At 35.6% G+C, this 18,685-nt stretch overlaps 1 protein-coding gene across 5 annotated transcripts in view; it reads right to left on the bottom strand.

Moving 5' to 3' along the window:
• Nucleotides 1-18,685, bottom strand: part of LOC149556942 (histone acetyltransferase MCC1-like) — a 46,623-nt gene that overhangs the window by 16,136 nt on the left and 11,802 nt on the right. The window contains exon 1 of one of the 5 annotated variants that reach the window (XM_089831580.1): nucleotides 5,933-6,185. The exons of 3 other annotated variants lie outside the window; for them this stretch is intronic. The gene's annotated coding sequence lies outside the window, so the exon portion shown is untranslated. Of the gene's footprint in view, nucleotides 1-5,932; nucleotides 6,186-18,685 lie in introns of those variants that run through there. One more of the 5 variants, XM_089831577.1, reaches the window with a different exon arrangement.

The following is an 18,685-nucleotide window of genomic DNA, read 5'->3' as shown; positions in this document are numbered from 1 at the left end:
ATTTCATTTATTTGAAATTGTATTCAAGTCGACTTGACAAGCTAAATCATATAAGGTCAAGTTGAGGATTGAATTGAGGAAAAAAAGAAGAGAAGTAGCATGGGATTGAAAAGATAAATCAAAGAAGCGAATTGACGAAGCTGCAAAGAACATTCTGATCAAGGAGGTCAAGTATTCAAGCCAGAACAGAGATCTGAAATCAGCAAATACAATTTGCATCAACAATCAGGTCATATCATTTACTCTCTACTAATTGTAGTAGCGTATCAAATCTCTTAACAAAGTTAGCTTAACAGTTATTTGCCAAATCCTCTAACAAGGTAGCATTTCTAGATTGAAGTGTCTAAAGACCTCTAACAAGGCCACTCCTAACAGGGTGAACTAAACCATTTAATAGGGTCACACCTAACAATGTGTTTTGTAACCTTCTTGGTTGGCTCCTAACAGGGCTCACTTCAAAAGAGTGCAAAACAATAACTAGCTGCAATTGGTAATTTTTCTCAAATTGGGTTTTCACGTTAAATCTTGGTGTATCTTGTGTTCATGTTATTTGCTTTATGCTTCTGCAACTAAGTTAATTAAGGTTAATCACACTTAATATCATAAGATCTGCATATTTAGTGTAAATCGATAATAGTGCATATATTCAGTATTAACCGAGTCACAGTGATTGTTAGTGTAAACCAAGTTACTATGTTAACCGAGTTACAGCAGTATATTCAGTAGAGTTTGATTTTGTTTTGTACTGACATCTAAAGGGATCTAAGATTCATTTTTGTGGTAACTGATTCACTCCACAAAGTGCAATGTTAGAAATGCTATTGGGCACCCTATTACCTTCTATAGGTGACAGAACTTCACTTACTCAAAAGCTCTAAGGGCCTCCACAGCATCTTGCACTATATGTTTGATAGTCTAGGAGGCAGAGAACTCACATTTTAGATATTTAATCATAATGGCAAAATCTCACCCAATAATAAGATAATACTCCCCAAGCTTTATAGCCAATTGGATGCCCTAAAAAAGAAACCTTGGCTCTGCAACACGGTTGGTTTGCACCATGCAACCTGCATAAGCAACCATAAAACCACCTTTGCCATCTCTAATAACTCCTCCATCACCAAACATCAAAGGGTTCCCTTTCAATGGACCATCAAAATTCCGGTTCAGCCAATATGATCAGGGCCAATCCACCTAGTAAAGTTCCTTTTAGCTTTCTTAATATACGTCAACTCTTTAGAAATACCTTTTCGCTTTCTTAATATACGTCAACTCTCTAGAAATAATATTTAGCTACTAATTGAGTAAAGCACTTTCTTATGGGTCCAAAAAGAAAAAGATAAGCTAGACCTCCTATTAAATGCCAAATAGTTCTCAACTGTAGCCTTATGAATTTCATAGCAACTCTTCCATGGTATGGTTTTCTATCTACAAAAGGGATTCTTAGGGAAGGCGATATTAAGGGCTTGCATCTCACCAACACTTTGTAGATATTGTCATGTGGAAGAAGCCTCATCATGGTCCTATGAACAACTATGCTAGAATTTCAAGTTAGTGAGTTAACATTAACAAATAGTGATTCTCTCTTTCCTTAACACTCCTCTAGAGAGAGAAAAAATTGCAAGAATTCTTGGATGTCAACCATTAGTTTATCTCAGTGCGCTTCTTTTTAAAGGTAAAATACGTTTGGGCTCACAGAGCTCCCATTGGACAGGAATCAAAGCAATTTAGTCATATAAGCTACATACTGAGTCCAGCCAAGAAACAAGAACTTCTAGGAAGCTACCTCCAAAGCCTTCCGATCTAAGTTGTCTCTGATCAAGATCCAAAGTAAAGTGGCATATAAGGTTAAGTAAATTCAGAAGAAGTTTTGTTTGGTTTGACATTGAGGAAAAACAAATGATTATGCTCATCTCTTGGGATAAGGCTTGCCTCCCAAAACTCTGAGGTAGTGACCTGGGATTGAGAAACTTGAGACCACTAAATAAAGGTCCTTTAACTAAAATCAGGTGGAGACTACTGAAAGACCATAATGAGTGACAGAAATATCTAGGGAAAGTGCCAATCTAGCATTGAGACCAAGTTCTTAATATTGATTTGCTTCCTCCTGGTTTCACTTTTTAAAACAATTTAATTAAGCGCAAATCCCTTTTAAATAAAGGCACCAAGCAGAACATTGCCACTAGGGCTAATGTCTAGTTTTGGAATGATACTTAGCTCCTGAAGGAACCATTGAGCTCTTCAACCCCTGATCCTCTTAATGGTTCTTTTTCCAAATTAGCAGTGGGTGATATGATGGTAGATTATATTGAAGTTATGAGTCCTCTGTCATATCGGAAACCTTTCTTTCTTTCATCCTTAAACCCTGTTGTTCTCCATTATGTCTCTGATGATGAGATCCAATAATTACTTTAGTTATTATGTTATTTTGTAAATAGTAGAGTATAATTATAGTTATTGAGAAGAACCAACTGTTATGTTTTCTTTGATTTTGTGAGGCAGAGTGTCCAAATAGAGGATGGGTGTCATACAAGGGGCCAGAGGTCATGGCTCAGTAGTGACCAAGGCAGAGAAATGGATGAATCCAGGCATCCAATAACCAAACAGGACCAAATACAAACCTCGCATAGTTTTCAATGTGTTATCATATTTGGTTGGTAGAATCATAGACATAGCAATGTATTTGCAAAATTGTTTGATCTAGTTCAATGGACTTAGCCAAGGGACTCTCATTGTCTTGCTGCCTTCCTTGGCAGACATTGTTCAATTCACAATTTATGAGTTGCGTTGGCCCTAGGGTTAGTGTTGAGGGTGTTTATTGGTTAAGCATACTTAAGTTGATTTCATATATGGTGGTGCCATGGTATCGTGCCTTCAATGTCAAAAAGGGAAATATATCATTAGATACTAAATTCATTGAAAAAGGCAGTCAACCCTGACATCCCTGAATCAAATGAAAATTGAAAGCAAAACATTCATGACTTAAACCATATATGGCATATTGGCCTCTTGGCCCTTCTTTTTGTTTTCCATATACGGTTGGAGAGGAATCATCGAATATTTCAAGATGGGTTTGTTGTTGGAGGCGCACCACCTGTGGTGGATTCTACATTTTGTGAGAAAAACAGTTTCGGCTAAATGTGATTTGTCTAAAGCTAAGATCTTAATGATGCTATTTATTTTAACTGTCTTCATATTCCTTCTCAGTAGAGCCCGCTCTTGTGGAATAGACGCAGACACTCTCTTTAGAAAATTAATAGGGTGGGGAGATGGAGGCCACCTCCGCAGGGTGTTCTTAAAATCAACAAAGATGGGTTTTGTCGGGGAAACCTGGGTCTTGCTGGTATTGGTGGAGTTGGTAGATATGGTTTGGGAATTGATCAGTTTATGTTTTCTATTTATAAAGGTCATCATACTAACAATTTGATGGAGGCAACTGCTATTTAGTATTTGTATGTTGTCGAGCGTGCATGTGTTCTAGGATGGAAAAGGATCATTTGTGAGACAGATTCACAGGTGGTGGTGCATATGTTGACTCAGCGGCAATCTAAGAATATTTGTCAGCAAATAGGTCTGGTTGTTGATCAAATTCTTAATTCTTGTGCTTCTTTGGATTCTGTTACTTTTACTCACATTCCCACAGAGTGGAATGGTGTTGCAGATTGTCTTGCTAAATGTGCTACTGATCAGATGCAAAACAGGAATACAGGCACTTATCTTTGGGTTTGTCTCCTAATTTTGGCCACTTGGTGGATCTTGATAGGGCTGTTTGATGCCGTTACTCTGTATTTCTGCTGATTTGAATAGATTTTAAGCCCTCTTTTATTGTCATGCCTTAACCATATGCAATTCAAACCTGACCTTGTAGTGTTAGATTACAGTTAAAGTCTGGATTGAGTTATACCTTATTTTTTGCTAATCAATTTTCAACATTTTTTTTGTATTTAAATTGCATAAATATTCCATTTAAATCAAATTTCAAACTGCTGCAAATACATTCTATCAGCACATATAAATGGATGAAGTATTTGCTAAATAAAATTTTCAATGTGCACATCATAAGGACTTTTTAATTAACATTAACAAGATAAAATGCATTAAAATATATATTTTTGGTAGGGCTTTTCCATCCAAAGAGAGCATATTTATGTTGTGACAGGTGAATGATCTATTCAAACTTCATATTTTTGTCTACTTTATCATGGTTTACTATTCTCTATATTCAAATGCAAAGATTTAATTTCTATCAATACCGTCGATACACTGTAATGCATGGTTTAATTTTGTGCCTACATCTTATCTACACCAAATGTTAAATAAAATTTCAACTTGCACATCACAAGGATCTTTCCATTAAGTTAACAAGATATATAAAATTTTAAATCTTTTGTTGGAACTTTAAGAGAGTATTTTTACTGTTATAACAGGTGAATAGTCTATATTCTGAGGATATATTTAAACTCATTGTATCTACTACTTATTTTATGTCTACTTTATCATGATTTAATTGTGTCCAATCCTAATCTTAATATTCTATACAACTAAATTGTTATTGTGAATATTGGTTGGCTATTTGATCCAAACAACATTTGGTCTATCTTTTTATAAAATGGTAGCCTTGTAAATTAGTTCTCTAGAGAAAAATGATTGTATTCCTAGTTGAATAGCTTGAGTTTAATTTTAATTTAGGCTCTGTTATATCGTAGCTTTGCTTGATGAAAATGACAATGCTATAGCTTCATTTTTTCACAGTCTCATTACTGGAACTTGAGTGGTAATGTTATCTGTACGTCATCTTCATCTTCATAATGTTTTGTCCTCTCAAGTTGTGGGACAAAAATTCTTGACTGCATAAATACATCCGACTGGTTTGGCTGCATCAAACGATCAGACTGATTTGGCTGCGCAAAAACATCAGATTGACAATAAATGTAACCCAGTACGAACCAAGACGTCCAATATTTTAATGACATCAAAATCGGTCTTTGTAATTTTGTATGCTTATTTTGATTATGCATATCTATCCTAAAATGTGTTGTCTAGCTTCTACTACTAATTTATACAAGTCAGTACTTTGACTAAAATTGAAGCTTTGATTTAAGCAAAGATTTGAAAGTGACTTGGTTTTGTATATAGATGTTTCTACTGGCTGCTTTCTATTGATTGATTACTTTTCTGCCTTGACACCTCTTTAACTTTGCTCGAGTCCAAATTTGTCATATTTATTATTGACCTCGTGTGATGCACTGAAAAATACCCCTGTTGTAGGCCCTGCACACATGTTCGCTTGACTTGACAAAATCACCGTTGACAATTACGAGGAACGAGGACTTAATTTTAACCTGTTCTAAGGGTACAATATTCCTGCCTTCTTTATGAGACATCCATATTCAGAACCTGAGTTACTATCCCTTTTGATTGAAATGTATGAATATTGTTTTTGATTGATTATCATGTAAAGAATTTTAGGTTACTATAGTAAGCAGGTTGATATTTGACTTCTTGTGTCTAGAACAAAATCAAATGAGTAACACTCAGTTGAAGGATACTGTGTAACCAAAAGCCAGGCCTTAATAATACAGGTGAAAACTCCAAACTGTGATTGCAATTGTCAGTCCTAGTAAACTAATATGAAATATCCTTAATGTCGCCAGAAATGTATTACAAAAATTAAAATATCCAGAACAAAATCCTCAGACAGCAAACAAAAAATCCATTCTTCCTTATGAGCAGAATCTTCTTTTTTCAACTCAGTCAATGTTTATTGGCATTTGTGAAAAACAAACCGCAAGACATCAGAAAGGATTCAGATTGTCTGATATCAGTCTAATTAAATCTCAATACAAAATTGAATGCAAAAAGCAGTATCGATTACAGCAGTGTACCAGGACATGAGTCAATAGGGACCAATGGAAAAAGTAACAATGAGTACCAGGAATGGGATCTCAGGATGCTGTCCTTGGATCCATTGATGCCATATTCGCCTTCACTGACAGTCCAGTAGATTCTGCTTCTTCTATATCTCTGTGCAATTTACTTTTTCCTCACGCCCCATATGTAACCTGCCTTTGTTTTGCTGGCATTGAATGACACACGGCAAAGGAAATCCTCCTGAATGCGATGGGTGCACACTTTCAATTGTTCTCAGCAGTGGAAAATGGTTAATTTGCTTCTTGTAATAACATCTGTCCTGCAATACAAATCCTTTCAGATAGGCGGAAAGCAAACTTATGGTAAGAGAAAGCTACAGGCAGAGGTGACATCCTACCAGGTAATGATTTATGAGGTTTTCGTCCAAGAGATCAAAGCATTCATTTAATCCATTTTGAAAACATAAACTTTCATGCCACCATTAAAGAACTGACCCCCATAAATACACAAATATGTTGGCCCAAGGTAAATAGAGATTGACCCAACATGAGATACAAATCACATAATAATGTTTATTATTTTATTTAATAATATATTATTCTTGAGTATTTTATTTGGTGGTTTATTTAATTGTTTATTTTTATATTTATGTAAATATATAGCAACTTTATTGTTTAGTGTTTAGAACCACCTTAGTATTGTGATGGGTGATTAGCTTAACATAAAGGTCATGACATGTATTAAGATAATATCTTATACTTTCTATAATAGTCAACTACTTGTCTATAGTCCGTCTTTCAGTCTAGATAGGAATGTTTCCTATCCTGTCTCTTTTTTCTTCAGTCCAGATAGGAATGTTTCCTATCCTGTCTCTAGTTTTGTTTCTAATTCCGTCTTCAGTCTACGTTGTTTCTTTTAGAAACAACATCCTTGTAATTCTTTATAAGGAACACATTTGTTCCTCTGTTAATCAATGAATCATCCGGAAATCCGTTAATCTGCCAACTCTTCTTGATTCTTGTAACATGGTATCAGAGCTATTACTTAAATTTTTTCGAAAAAATTTATAATTTCTTCGTGAAATTATTTGTTTAAATTTTTTCAAAAATTTTTTTATTGAATTTCTCTAAAACCCGCTTAGGGTTTTCGGCGTAGAGAAATTCCCAAACTCAGGTCTGCTTGTGTTTGTTTAGCACACTCTAGCCCCATTTGTCCATGCACATCGATCCTTGAAGAAAAATCTGTCATTTTTTATCAAGAAATCTGAAATTTTTTCAAGCTTTTTTCAGCTAGGGCCGTTTTTTTTTCGAAACCCTAATTTTTGGGGTCGAAAAAATATTTTTTTTGCAGGTTCTTGATGGGTTTTTCGAGAGCTCAACTGGGTTGTCGTCCATTTTTTCTGGGTGCCTCGATTTTTGTGCCTCAATTTTTGAGCCAGCGGATCCAAAAAACGACAACAGATTCTTTCTAGGTTTTTCGAGCTCTCTTCTGGGTCTTCCGTATTTTTGCCTCAAAGAACGTGCCTTCACAGATTTTCATAGTTTTCATTGAAAAACGTGCCATGGCATCTCTGACAAATATTCTGCTCGAACATAATTCCAAATTCAATGGTCGCAATTATGGAACCTAGAAGCAGCGCATCATCACAATCTTCGAATATCGAAACACCGATCAACTTGTTCTGGGTGTTAGGCAACGTCCGACTTCTCCGGGTCCTAATCAAGGCGAAGCTGCTTTTTTCGCCTTCTGAATCTGTTTCTGTTTTTTTATGGGTTTGTTGATTTTCTCCTCAAAAATCATTTCAAGTTGCTTGTAATACGCAAGGTTGTGTGAGATTCTGGGTTTGTTGATTTTCTCCTCAAAAATCATTTCAAGTTGTCTGTAATACGCAAGGTTGCGTGAGATTCTAGGTTTTACCGTTTTTCCCACGAAAACGAAGTTTTGTAAATGCAACTTATTTTGAGTCATAGCACTCTTCTGGAAAAGCTTCTTGGTTTCAGCATTCTGTAGATCCAGGGAGGGTCTCAGTTATCACAGAATGTTCCGACATTCGTACGTTGACCATTAAGGGAGGGTATTAAGATAATATCTTATACTTTCTATAATAGTCAACTACTTGTCTATAGTCCGTCTTTCAGTCTAGATAGGAATGTTTCCTATCCTGTCTCTTTTTTCTTCAGTCCAAATAGGAATGTTTCCTATCCTGTCTCTAGTTTTGTTTCTAATTCCGTCTTCAGTCTACGTTTTTAGAAACAACATCCTTGTAATTTTTTATAAGGAACACATTTGTTCCTCTGTTAATCAATGAATCATCCAGAAATCCGTTAATCTGCCAACTCTTCTTGATTCTTGTAACAACATGGTAATGCTAGAATCATTACCAGTGATGTTTATTATTGACTGTAACAAAATAAACTATAATAGTCCTTCATGGAACTGCACTTGAGTCAAGGACTCTAAGAGATCAGGACTTCAAGTGAATAATTTGTTTTAATGTGGTTGTATGAGACCATGTCAAGAAGTCACAATGGCATGGATGATAGTGATAACGCAAGATTGTGAAACAGTTGACGGGGTCATAATCAATGGACATAGCAGAAAAGTCTGATAAGAAATTGACTGTGTCATATTAAGATGACTCTTTTTTACTGATCCGGCTGTATATTAATCTCTAGACTATGACAAATCAAATATTGAACTAACACATTAAATCTACTTGAAGACTCCGACAGTCATGATTTCTAGTTTGTTGGAGACTTGTTCTTGACTGTTAAGAGAAAGCTCGTCTATGTTGGGGAAGAAACAGTGATGTAGATGAGCATAGTGGTCATGATTGAGTGATGTAAGATCATGGGGAACATTATGCATCTCTCTATTTTGTAAGAGTGAACGTTCATGTTTAGTAAAAACATAACGTCAAAAGTTAGCACACTATTATACAGCGTGCATGAGTCATCTGCTCACTTCCAAAATACAAACCCTAGTCAACATTCTCATGCTAGTATCATAATGTTCTTTCTTAGAGAACATTAGGTTGTAAACATGAGAAAACAAGAGTTTGTATCTTGTATCTGAGTGAATATGCTGTTAACTGCATAAGTTTGGGTAAGTAGGTAATTCCATCCTATGCCAGCTGGAATGGAGGTTTTTTTCTTTAGACATTATTAATTTATGTTGATCTTAAAGCTTCCTCATAAACTTGAGGGGCTTTCTGTTGATCCATTGTTGCCAGATAACAACATCCTCTAATTTCCTCGAAGAGATATACATATGCAGTCCATGGCAGATGTACTCCAGAAAGGTTGGCACACAATTATACAGTGTGCATGAGTCATCTGCTCACTTGCAAAAACAAACCCTAGTCAACATTCTCATACTAGCATCATAAATGTTCTTTCTTGGAGAACATTAGGTTGTAAATATGAGAAAGCAAGAGATTGTATCTTGTATCTGAGTGAGCATGCTAAACTGCATAAGTTAGGGTAAGTAGTTAATTCCATCCCATGCCAGTTACAATGGATTTTTCATGAGATATTATTAATATATGTTGATCGTGAAGATTACACATAAACTTGGGTGGTATTCTGTCAATCCATTGTTGCCAGATAACAAATTACTATAATTCCTTCGAAGAGATATAAGTATTCAGTCTATGGCAGATGGACTCCAGAAATGAGATCAAGTGTAGCGATTGTCCTTGTCTACCGCATGTTTAATTTGCTGCAGGAGGATTCATGTTGCTTTCAAAGTTACATCATATTAATCCAAGAAGTTAAGTGTGGATAAATGTTCCTTCAGCTAATCAAGACTCTACTTGATAAATATTGCAAGCGGAGTATGTACGAATTGTCAAATCAGGCTTGTAACTATTACCAATGGAAATCATTATTTGACCTATACTTCGGATAAAATACTGTAACATGGTCCTATGATAGATTCTAACAGTCATTTCTGTCTGTGCAGATGCATTAGGTTAGACTTGGGCACTCTCAAATGGTTATGGTGACCTACTTAACGTCTAATTATCAGAGTGATTGTTGTAATTAGTATGCCACAGAAAATCTATGTAAATGATTATGATATTCTAGAGTGGTAGTAATATGATTGATACCTACCAACATTCATTGATCTCAAAGTATTTAAGTAATTATTAATGGCCATTTAATGTAACTTTAGTTTATTTTAGTTAGAATAGAATGTTTATATTTGTATTTTCCGTTTAGGATAGTTTCTAAAGGAAATGTCATCTTGTAATAGCCTATTCTACTTCATAAATCTAATCAATCAATATGCAATCACCTGAACATGGTATTAGAGCAGGAGTCAAAAAATTGAAAAAAATTAGAATTCTAAAAAAATCATTTTAGTGAAGATTTTTAAAAGATATTTGGGAGCATTTTCTTTTGGACGCAAATTCTCAGGTTTCAGTCGGTCTTTTGAAATTTCAGCATCAAAGGGTTTCTAATAGCATTTGATGTGTTACTTAGGCACCAATTTTGTGTTTATGTACACCATTTTTATTTGTTCAGATTTTGTTTTTCTATGTTCATGAGTCTTTTATTTTTTTCTGGTGCCAACAACCTATGTAATTGACCTGCAATTTGATTCATGACCTCTGTTTCTGCATTCTCTGGGCCAGAGATCGTGTTGTTCACAATGTTTTCTTCATGTGTCTATTGTTTTTCCCACAGGCGAAGTGTTTTTGGTGGGTGAAGTTTAATATGATGGCATTTTCTGCTCTTTTTTGGTGAGCATAACCTTCAATGCTTTCACAGTTGTTTTTTGTTTCCTCTAAATCACAAGACTCGTGACTTTCTACACTTTCAATCTCTGTTTCTTTGTAGGTTTGGGATTTTCTCCTACTGGGGTTCCAGGTTTTCTCCTAAAATCCTCCTCTCATTTTTGGGGTTTCTGTAGTTCCATCCAAATTTTCAAAGGACTAGTGCCTCGAAATCTGTACTATGAGCCTACTTTTTGCCTTGGGATCTATGTTGGTTGTTTTTGTAATCAGATTTCAATCTTAAGATTCCACCTCAATTTTCATGTCCTTGCAAGATTGACCAATTTGAACTCAGTGACTGTGATGGTGTCTTAGACCGACATAATGTTAGAGGATAATCTGAAGTTCAACAACTGCAACTATAACACCTGGAAGCAACTGATGGTAACAGCTCTGAAGTATTCTCGGTATGTTGACACATCCTACAACGGCATGTCGATATCAAGAGAAATTTGATGAGTCCGGAATCGGGAAGCCATGATGATCATCAAATTGTTGTGGTCACCGATAATCAGATGGCCTAGATACCTTTAGGCAAGACCACTGTTGAAAAATGGGATCATTTGAAGGACCCAACGGCCAATAAAAGTCATGATGCTTCTCTCAATCATGAAAGATGAGAGGATGGCTCTCCAAGAGCATCTCACAAAAGTCGAGGACATTGGTGATAAGTTGAAGGTGATTTCTAGATCTTCGCACCAAATTTCTGCAGTAGGATCAATGGAGAGAGCAATTCAGTAGCGGTGCTAGATCATCCTCCACAGAACAGGCCTTCACAACAAAGATTTCGTGAGATCCGATGTCACAAGGCTCACAACGATTTTCTTAATGTTGCAAAGCATTCTTTGTGCATCAACTTCTTTGAAACAAATGTTCGTGAGTCATGCATTGCTAGACTCACCTTATTCGACGGTTGAAGGAGGGGTTATCACATGCATAGTCTTCAAAAATTGTGAGGGAAACTTCAAAACTTGAACTTTTAACTATTCTTGATCCAAGTCCCTCATTATTAACTTCTTAATTAATATTCTTGTAATTTGTATTTTTCAATTGTAGGTTTCTAAGCCCTTGATTAGAGTTTTGCGCTAGGTAGATGGGGATCAAACCCCAATGGGGTACCTTTATGAGGCCACGAACAGGCCAAGGAGTCTACAAAAAATTACTCCATGGGGGATAGACAAATTTGATCCAATCTAGGAAATTCCTAATAGGAGGTGGAACAATTAGCTCCACCGACCCATTCACACAGCGGGATACTTCCTCAACCCTCATTTTAAGTTCAACATTTTTTACTCAAATCCTAACGGAGAGGTCATGGAGGGCCTCACTACATACATTCAAAGGATGATAGCTAAGGTTGAGGGGAGAGACATTGTTATGGACAAACTCCAAATCTATGAGGAAGCAAAGGGTAATCTATTCTCTTCAAAGTTGGCAATGAGAGGAAGAACTACTCAACTCCCAAATATAACATTTTTCATTTGGATTTTGGGATCTACAGTAATTGATAAAATATGTTTTTGCTTTTTCTCTTTGCTTTCTAACTTTTCACTGTTTTATTTTGCAAATGCTTGGAGGCAAAGTTGGGGTAGAAATACACCAAATCTCAGAAAAATTGCCCTCTGGATCTTTTGTCAACCTTGTGCTTCATCCAAATGTAAGTGCAATTGAAGCTTGTTTGAGGTCATCCAAACGAAGAAGAGGAACAAGTTGTCTCAAAAATGCCTCAATAACCTCGTCTTTGTGCAATATGATATTCAATTGTGCATAAGGCAAAAGAAGCAACAATTGGTCCAATTGAGTTGGATTATATAGATCCTTACAATGATTGGACATTACAGGAGCAACCTCAATTGTGTACAAAAGATGATGACAATGGGGAGAGGTAGGTTATGGAGGCGAGGGTGGATTTGGTTTCACACTAGGTGACATTGATGAGGAGGATGGTTTCAATGAGGAGTAATTGGAGCTACATCCAAGATGGAGGAAGAGTTGCACATTGAGTTAGACATACCGAGCAAGGAGGCATAGTCCCGCCCAGTTCAAGCTTCTAGGAATAGACCCTCTAGTTCTACCTCTCCCTTAGCTTTTGCTAGAGTTGGGAAGAGGGAGATGTAATTGTAATGATGTATTTACTTTTAGTTTTAAAGAAACTATTAACTATTTCACCTCCAACCATCAACATTCCTTGTGAGAATGTGATTTGGTACCCACATTGCATTTAAATATATCTAGACTCAGCTTTTTACTTTTGTGTTCTCATTTCATGACTCATTGGATGCATCTTCTCCTTGAACTTTGAAAATAAATGAATTTATAGTTAAATTAAAGCAATTTTTAAGTTCTTGAGGTTTCTGCCGATAACTAGTTTTGTGTTTTCTTGGTTTTTTAAAGCCTTCGCAAGTTTTTGGTTTTGGCAAGTTTTCCAACTATGGTTGGAACAAAGACAAAATCCCTCATTCTTAGAGCACATTTTAAGGTAGACCCAACTCAAGGTTTGTAATTGTGCAAAAAGAAGTTTTCCTTTAGAATTAATCGACTAAGTTTATTTTGAAATTTGTCACAGCTTATATTACAAGTTTCAAAGACTTCGAAGATTTACTTCTATTTAAGACTTCAAAGATTTACTTCTATTTGATATTCATTGGCAAGTATTAATTGGACAAGATGGAAGATATAATATTTGAATATGTGGGATGCTTTACATATAGGTTTAGATGCATAAAGATTTGAGCAATAACTTTAAATAATTATTAATGATTAATGCTTACCACTTTGGAATTGAACCTAACCTAGGAAGAGATAAAAGTGTGGCTATTTTGGAGTAGTGTGTGCATTGCTTAAGAGTGGTGCGCTTTTTCCCCTAGTCAATTGTTGCATAGAAGATTGTCATGTGGATTTACTCTTTATTATTATGCATAAGCAATAACATTTCTGCATTTTTTGTTATGAAATTTCATAATTCATCATCGAGTTGAGAGGTAGTCTCCTTATATAGAGAAATAACTAAGAGTAAACTAGAAATTTTCTAAATGACTAATAGAATGGTTCAATGTTATCTAAGAAAATAGAAATTATCTAATAAACAAAGTATGCCTAAATGAACATCAATATAACATTAAATACTTTATTACCTTCCCTTAATGGTCATTTTACTAACTACCCTACAAAAGACAATTTACGAGTCTTTTGGTCATAGATGCATAGAGGGCTACCCCCTTCTCATCAGCAAACTCTACGATATGAGCTTGTTATTGAGACCCTCCTTGGACCTAGAGAGCTTTGAGAAATGACCAAGATAACCACAAACCATCCAACCTGATGTTCGAAAACAAAGGTATCACATAGTCAAAGACACCCAAATGAAACTGAAACCATGATTTTGAAGAAAAAATTAGCAATCCCTTGTACAAACCGTTGCCCTAGTAACTCTAGATGTGATCCAAGATAGTTGCAAGGAACTATGATTTTGTGGAAAATTTTCGAAAACCCTCCAATGATTATTTTTTGGAAAATAATGAAAAACTCTAAAAAGAGCAAAAGTGGTCATTATTTCCAAGAAAAAAAATTAGGATAAATTCAAAAAAACCAAACACAATTTCTAAGGAGAAGAACCAATCAAAACCCAAGACATAAAATCCATGACATGGATCAAAATACTAGACTTTGCTTTTAAGGAAAAACAGTAAAAGCCTTTTTCAAAACAATTTTTAAGGCAAAAAATTGCACAAAACCCACAATAATTTTTTAAGGACAGAACTATAGAACCCTCACAGAATTGTTTATTAAAACCCATCCAAAATTTTGAAAGAGAAAAGTTATTATAAACCTGTCCACTAGTTTTAAGGACAAAAAACAGAAAACCCACAATAATTTTTTTTAAAGGGGCAAAATATAAACCCACTACCACGAACTTTTGTGAAAATAAATCAGAAAGCCCACCACCATGATTTGTTGTGGAAAGGAATTGAAAACTCCACCATGATCTTGTATGGAAAACTATCAGCAAACCCACCTCCATGATTTTTAGGACAAAACCATGTGAACCCTCACATTGTAGAAAACAAGTCACAGCTATGGCAAACAAAACACCAAACTTCGCAAAGTAAAATACCCCCAAAAATGGCAAAACTTCATCACGCGGTAAAACAAGAAAACTCTTCATGTGTAAAACAACACATGCAAGCAACATACAACTAACAAGAAGCACATGCAAGTACATGCAACCCATATGTAATGTTGCAATGTGTTGGATAAGAGATTCTTATGCGTGTCCTAGATTTAGGGTTGGTGCTTTAAAACTCGATGTAATTTAGCATCACACGTTTGTTCTGAGGCTGACATATGTATACTTGGATACATATTAAAATAGATATCTCTGTATCACAGGTGGTATAAGTATGTAAGTGGTCCGAAGTACTGTTGTTGCATACTTTGTGCAAGCCTTTAGTGATGGTGTATGTGCTCGTGTGGTTTGCAAGTAGAAATACTTCCATACTGATAGCAGTGGATCAAACAGTGAATGCAAAGAATATCACATTATTCAGATCTATTGGTGGTGGAGGTAGTAAACTTTAATCAAAGAATTGTTTGTGCATGTGCAGATGCAATTCAATCAGTTCATGTTCTTGTTGTATCCATTTTCTGTAAGGGTAGTTAGTTGGACAAGCAATGAGTTGACCTGCAATGAGCAAAGTTGATGGTGAACCTCTTGTAAAATCCACCATAACCAATGTCACCCTAACAAGTGTTTCATTTCATGAGAATTAGCTTTTTTGTGGTTTTTCCTAGTTTGGGTTTCCATGTAAATCTTAGTGTTCTCTATGTCGATGTTCCAATGCTTTTCATGTTTGCATTTTTTGTGGATGTTTGATGTGCTTAACTAATAGATCAGAAGTTGTTATTAATTATGTTTATAAGTAAACTGATAGAGAAGTGATGATGGGTACTCCCCTTAATGCCACAAACACATAACAGAAATAAAGAAACAACAACAATTTGCAAGAACAGAAAACGGGCTTCTTATCATCTCCAAAAGTGTGGAATTATTGAATTCAGAAATACAATATGCAAAGCCTCGTGGGCTTTTTCCTTACAATATTCTGTAAGACAGAGCCACGGAGAACCACCGAAAACTACCCTAAACAACCCTACGGGCCTTTCTTATATAGCCAATTTTCCACTGCCCAAGAAGGTTCTAGAATTCAGCCCTGGCCCTTAAGACCAACCAACCCTAAAATTATCATATTTACATTAGAGTCGACTCAAAACAATTACAAATTATATTTTCAGGTAGCCCAACTTATGGAGGCGATAACTTTTTAACTATAGACCCAATTGGCTATTATAACCACTTTTCGGAAAAAGCATATCCTGATCTACATAACCTAATTGTGTAAAAGTCCATTAGCTAGGGTTTGACCTCATTTCGAAGCCTCTAAGGCCTTTGAAATGGGGCTCAAAGTTTTTATACCAAAAATTCATACCGAATATCTTCAATAACTTCACTAATACATATGATATGGCAATGAAACTCAACTGGCAAACTAATATATCTAAGATGAATCTCCATGTGCGAAATCAGGACATTCTAAGCTCCTATGACCAACTTTTGTAAAATAGTATGTTTCCACAAATAGCAACACTGCACTAAAACAACCCCTATTGAAAAGACAGAAACAAAAATATTTTTGGGTGATGAAAACCTGCCCTTACACCCAAGATACTCCTACATCAGATACATGAGGTAATTTGAGAGGTGACCCTGTCATGTCTCAAGTGTTCAAAGGAAAGCCAAGATGGTTAACCTCCTCCCTTGTCAGCCATGAGGAACATTCTACAGATCGTGCTTTCCATTTGACCAGATATTCTTCATATGTCCTGTTCCTTGTGCTTTTACCAACAAAATTATCCTGCATATCCTCAATTTCTTTTGTAGTTGAAGTAGTTGCCAAAATACTCCACTAGGTTCCGATGACCTCAGCTTCAATACCCCCTTTATGATACTTTGTCAGATTCGAAATGTTAAATACTGGTGAAATATTCATTTTAGTGGATAACTCTACTTCATAAGCATTTCTTGAATCATGCTTCTTCAGTATCTTACATGGTCCAAACTTTCATTTTCAACTTATAATATGTTCCTACTAGAATCGATCCTTCCTTGAGTGAATCATAACTTCATCTCTAACGTGAAATTCCTTATGCCTCCTTTTCTTATCTTCTTTAGCCTTCTATTGTGTATTCATCTTGGTAATGTGCTTCCTTACCTCCTCATGGATGTTCTTAAGTATTTTGCAAAATCCTCAACTTTAGCACTACTTATCTCCCCTTTGTCCAAATTCCTCAATTCAGAACCATTATGGGAATACTTCCATAGTCATTATGGAATAAAGATTTATCAGTGCTCCTATTGACAAAATTATTATATGTGAATTCCCCTTGAAGTAAAATCAAATCCCATCTCGTTCACTTATCTCCAACCAAACATTTCAACAAATTCCCCAAACTCTAATTCACCACCTATGTCTATCCATCGCTATGTGGATGATGTGATGAGTTGAACTTCAAATATGTCTTTAACTTCCTCCACAATGTAGCCCAAAAATATCCAACAAACTTAGTGTCATGATCTAAAACTATGCTCTTTGGTAGACCACACAGTCTCACCACTTCCTTGAAAAACAATTCTACCACATGAACAACATCATTAGTCTTCTTGCAGAGAATGAAATGTGTCATCTTTGAAAACCTATCAACTACCACAAACAAAGTTCATACCTATATCCTCCCACGGCTTCTTTGGTACAAGTAATGGCTAATACAAACCTGTATTTTGCTTTGCTCCTTTTGCCATCTGACATACTCTACAACTCTATACAAACTTCTTCACATCTTGTTGCATTTGTGGCCAATAATAGTTCTCACTAACCAGAGTAATGGTTTTATCCCAACTAACATGTCCAACCAACCCTCCACTATGTTTCTCCTTAATGAGATTCTCCCTCATATAACTCCTTGGAATTCACAATTGACTCCTTGTAAATAGCATACAATCCAGGATGACGAAATCCAACCACTTGGTTTTGTCTAGAGTACTATGTTTTGTACAAGCTTTCCAAGCTTCTCCATAATCAGGATCCTCTAGATACAAACTCTTGAGTTCCTTGAGCCCAACAACCTCAATCTACAATTCTATCAACAAAAGTTGTCTCCTACTAAGAGCATCTGCAACCCTATTAGACTTCCTGCACCTATGTTTCAAAACAAATGTATAACTCTGCAAAAACTCAACCCATTTCAATTGTCTCTGATTCAACTTTCTTTGACTATTCAAATATTGCAAATCTTGATGATCAGTATACAAAACAAACTCCTTAGGAAGAATATAGTGTCTTCATTTCTCCAATGCCTGAACTATAGCATGAAACTCCTAATCGTAAACATAATATTTTTTTCTTAGCATCATTCAACTTCTCACTGAAATAAGCAAAAGGCCTACCTTATTGGCTCAAAACAACTCCTATTGTAGTACCACTGGCATCGCAATCTACTTGAAGCACCTTATTAAAATCTAGAAGTGCTCAATCAGGTTGTTCTGAAACTTTTTGTTTCAACTATTCAAAACTCTTATTTTCTCATATAGTCCACTTAAACTCCTTTCTATCTCGTCTCATTGTTTCAGTTAAGAGTCCTCAGACACTACTAAAACTCCTAATAAACTTTATATAAAAGCTAGCCAAGCCATGAAACAATCTTACCACAATACCACTCCTTGAGGTAGACCATTCAAGGTAGCCTTCACACTACGATGCTAGTGGTACTACAATAAGAGTTGTTTTGAGCCAAGAAGATAGGCCTTTTGATTATTTCAGTGAGAAGTTGAATGATGCTAAGAGAAAATATTTTGCTTACGATTAGGAATTTCATGCTATAGTTTAGGCATTGAAGAAGTGAAGGCACACTATATTCTTCCTAAGGAGTTTGTTTTGTATACTAATCATCAAACTCCTTTCTATTGAAACTACAAATCCC

Source organism: Cupressus sempervirens, chromosome 5 (genome assembly GCF_028749045.1).
Source record: "Cupressus sempervirens isolate cs-2001-9-10 chromosome 5, ASM2874904v1, whole genome shotgun sequence".
Classification (NCBI taxonomy): Eukaryota; Viridiplantae; Streptophyta; class Pinopsida; order Cupressales; family Cupressaceae; genus Cupressus; species Cupressus sempervirens.
Note: the sequence above shows the minus strand (reverse complement) of the source record. Positions and strands in the feature narration are given on the sequence as shown.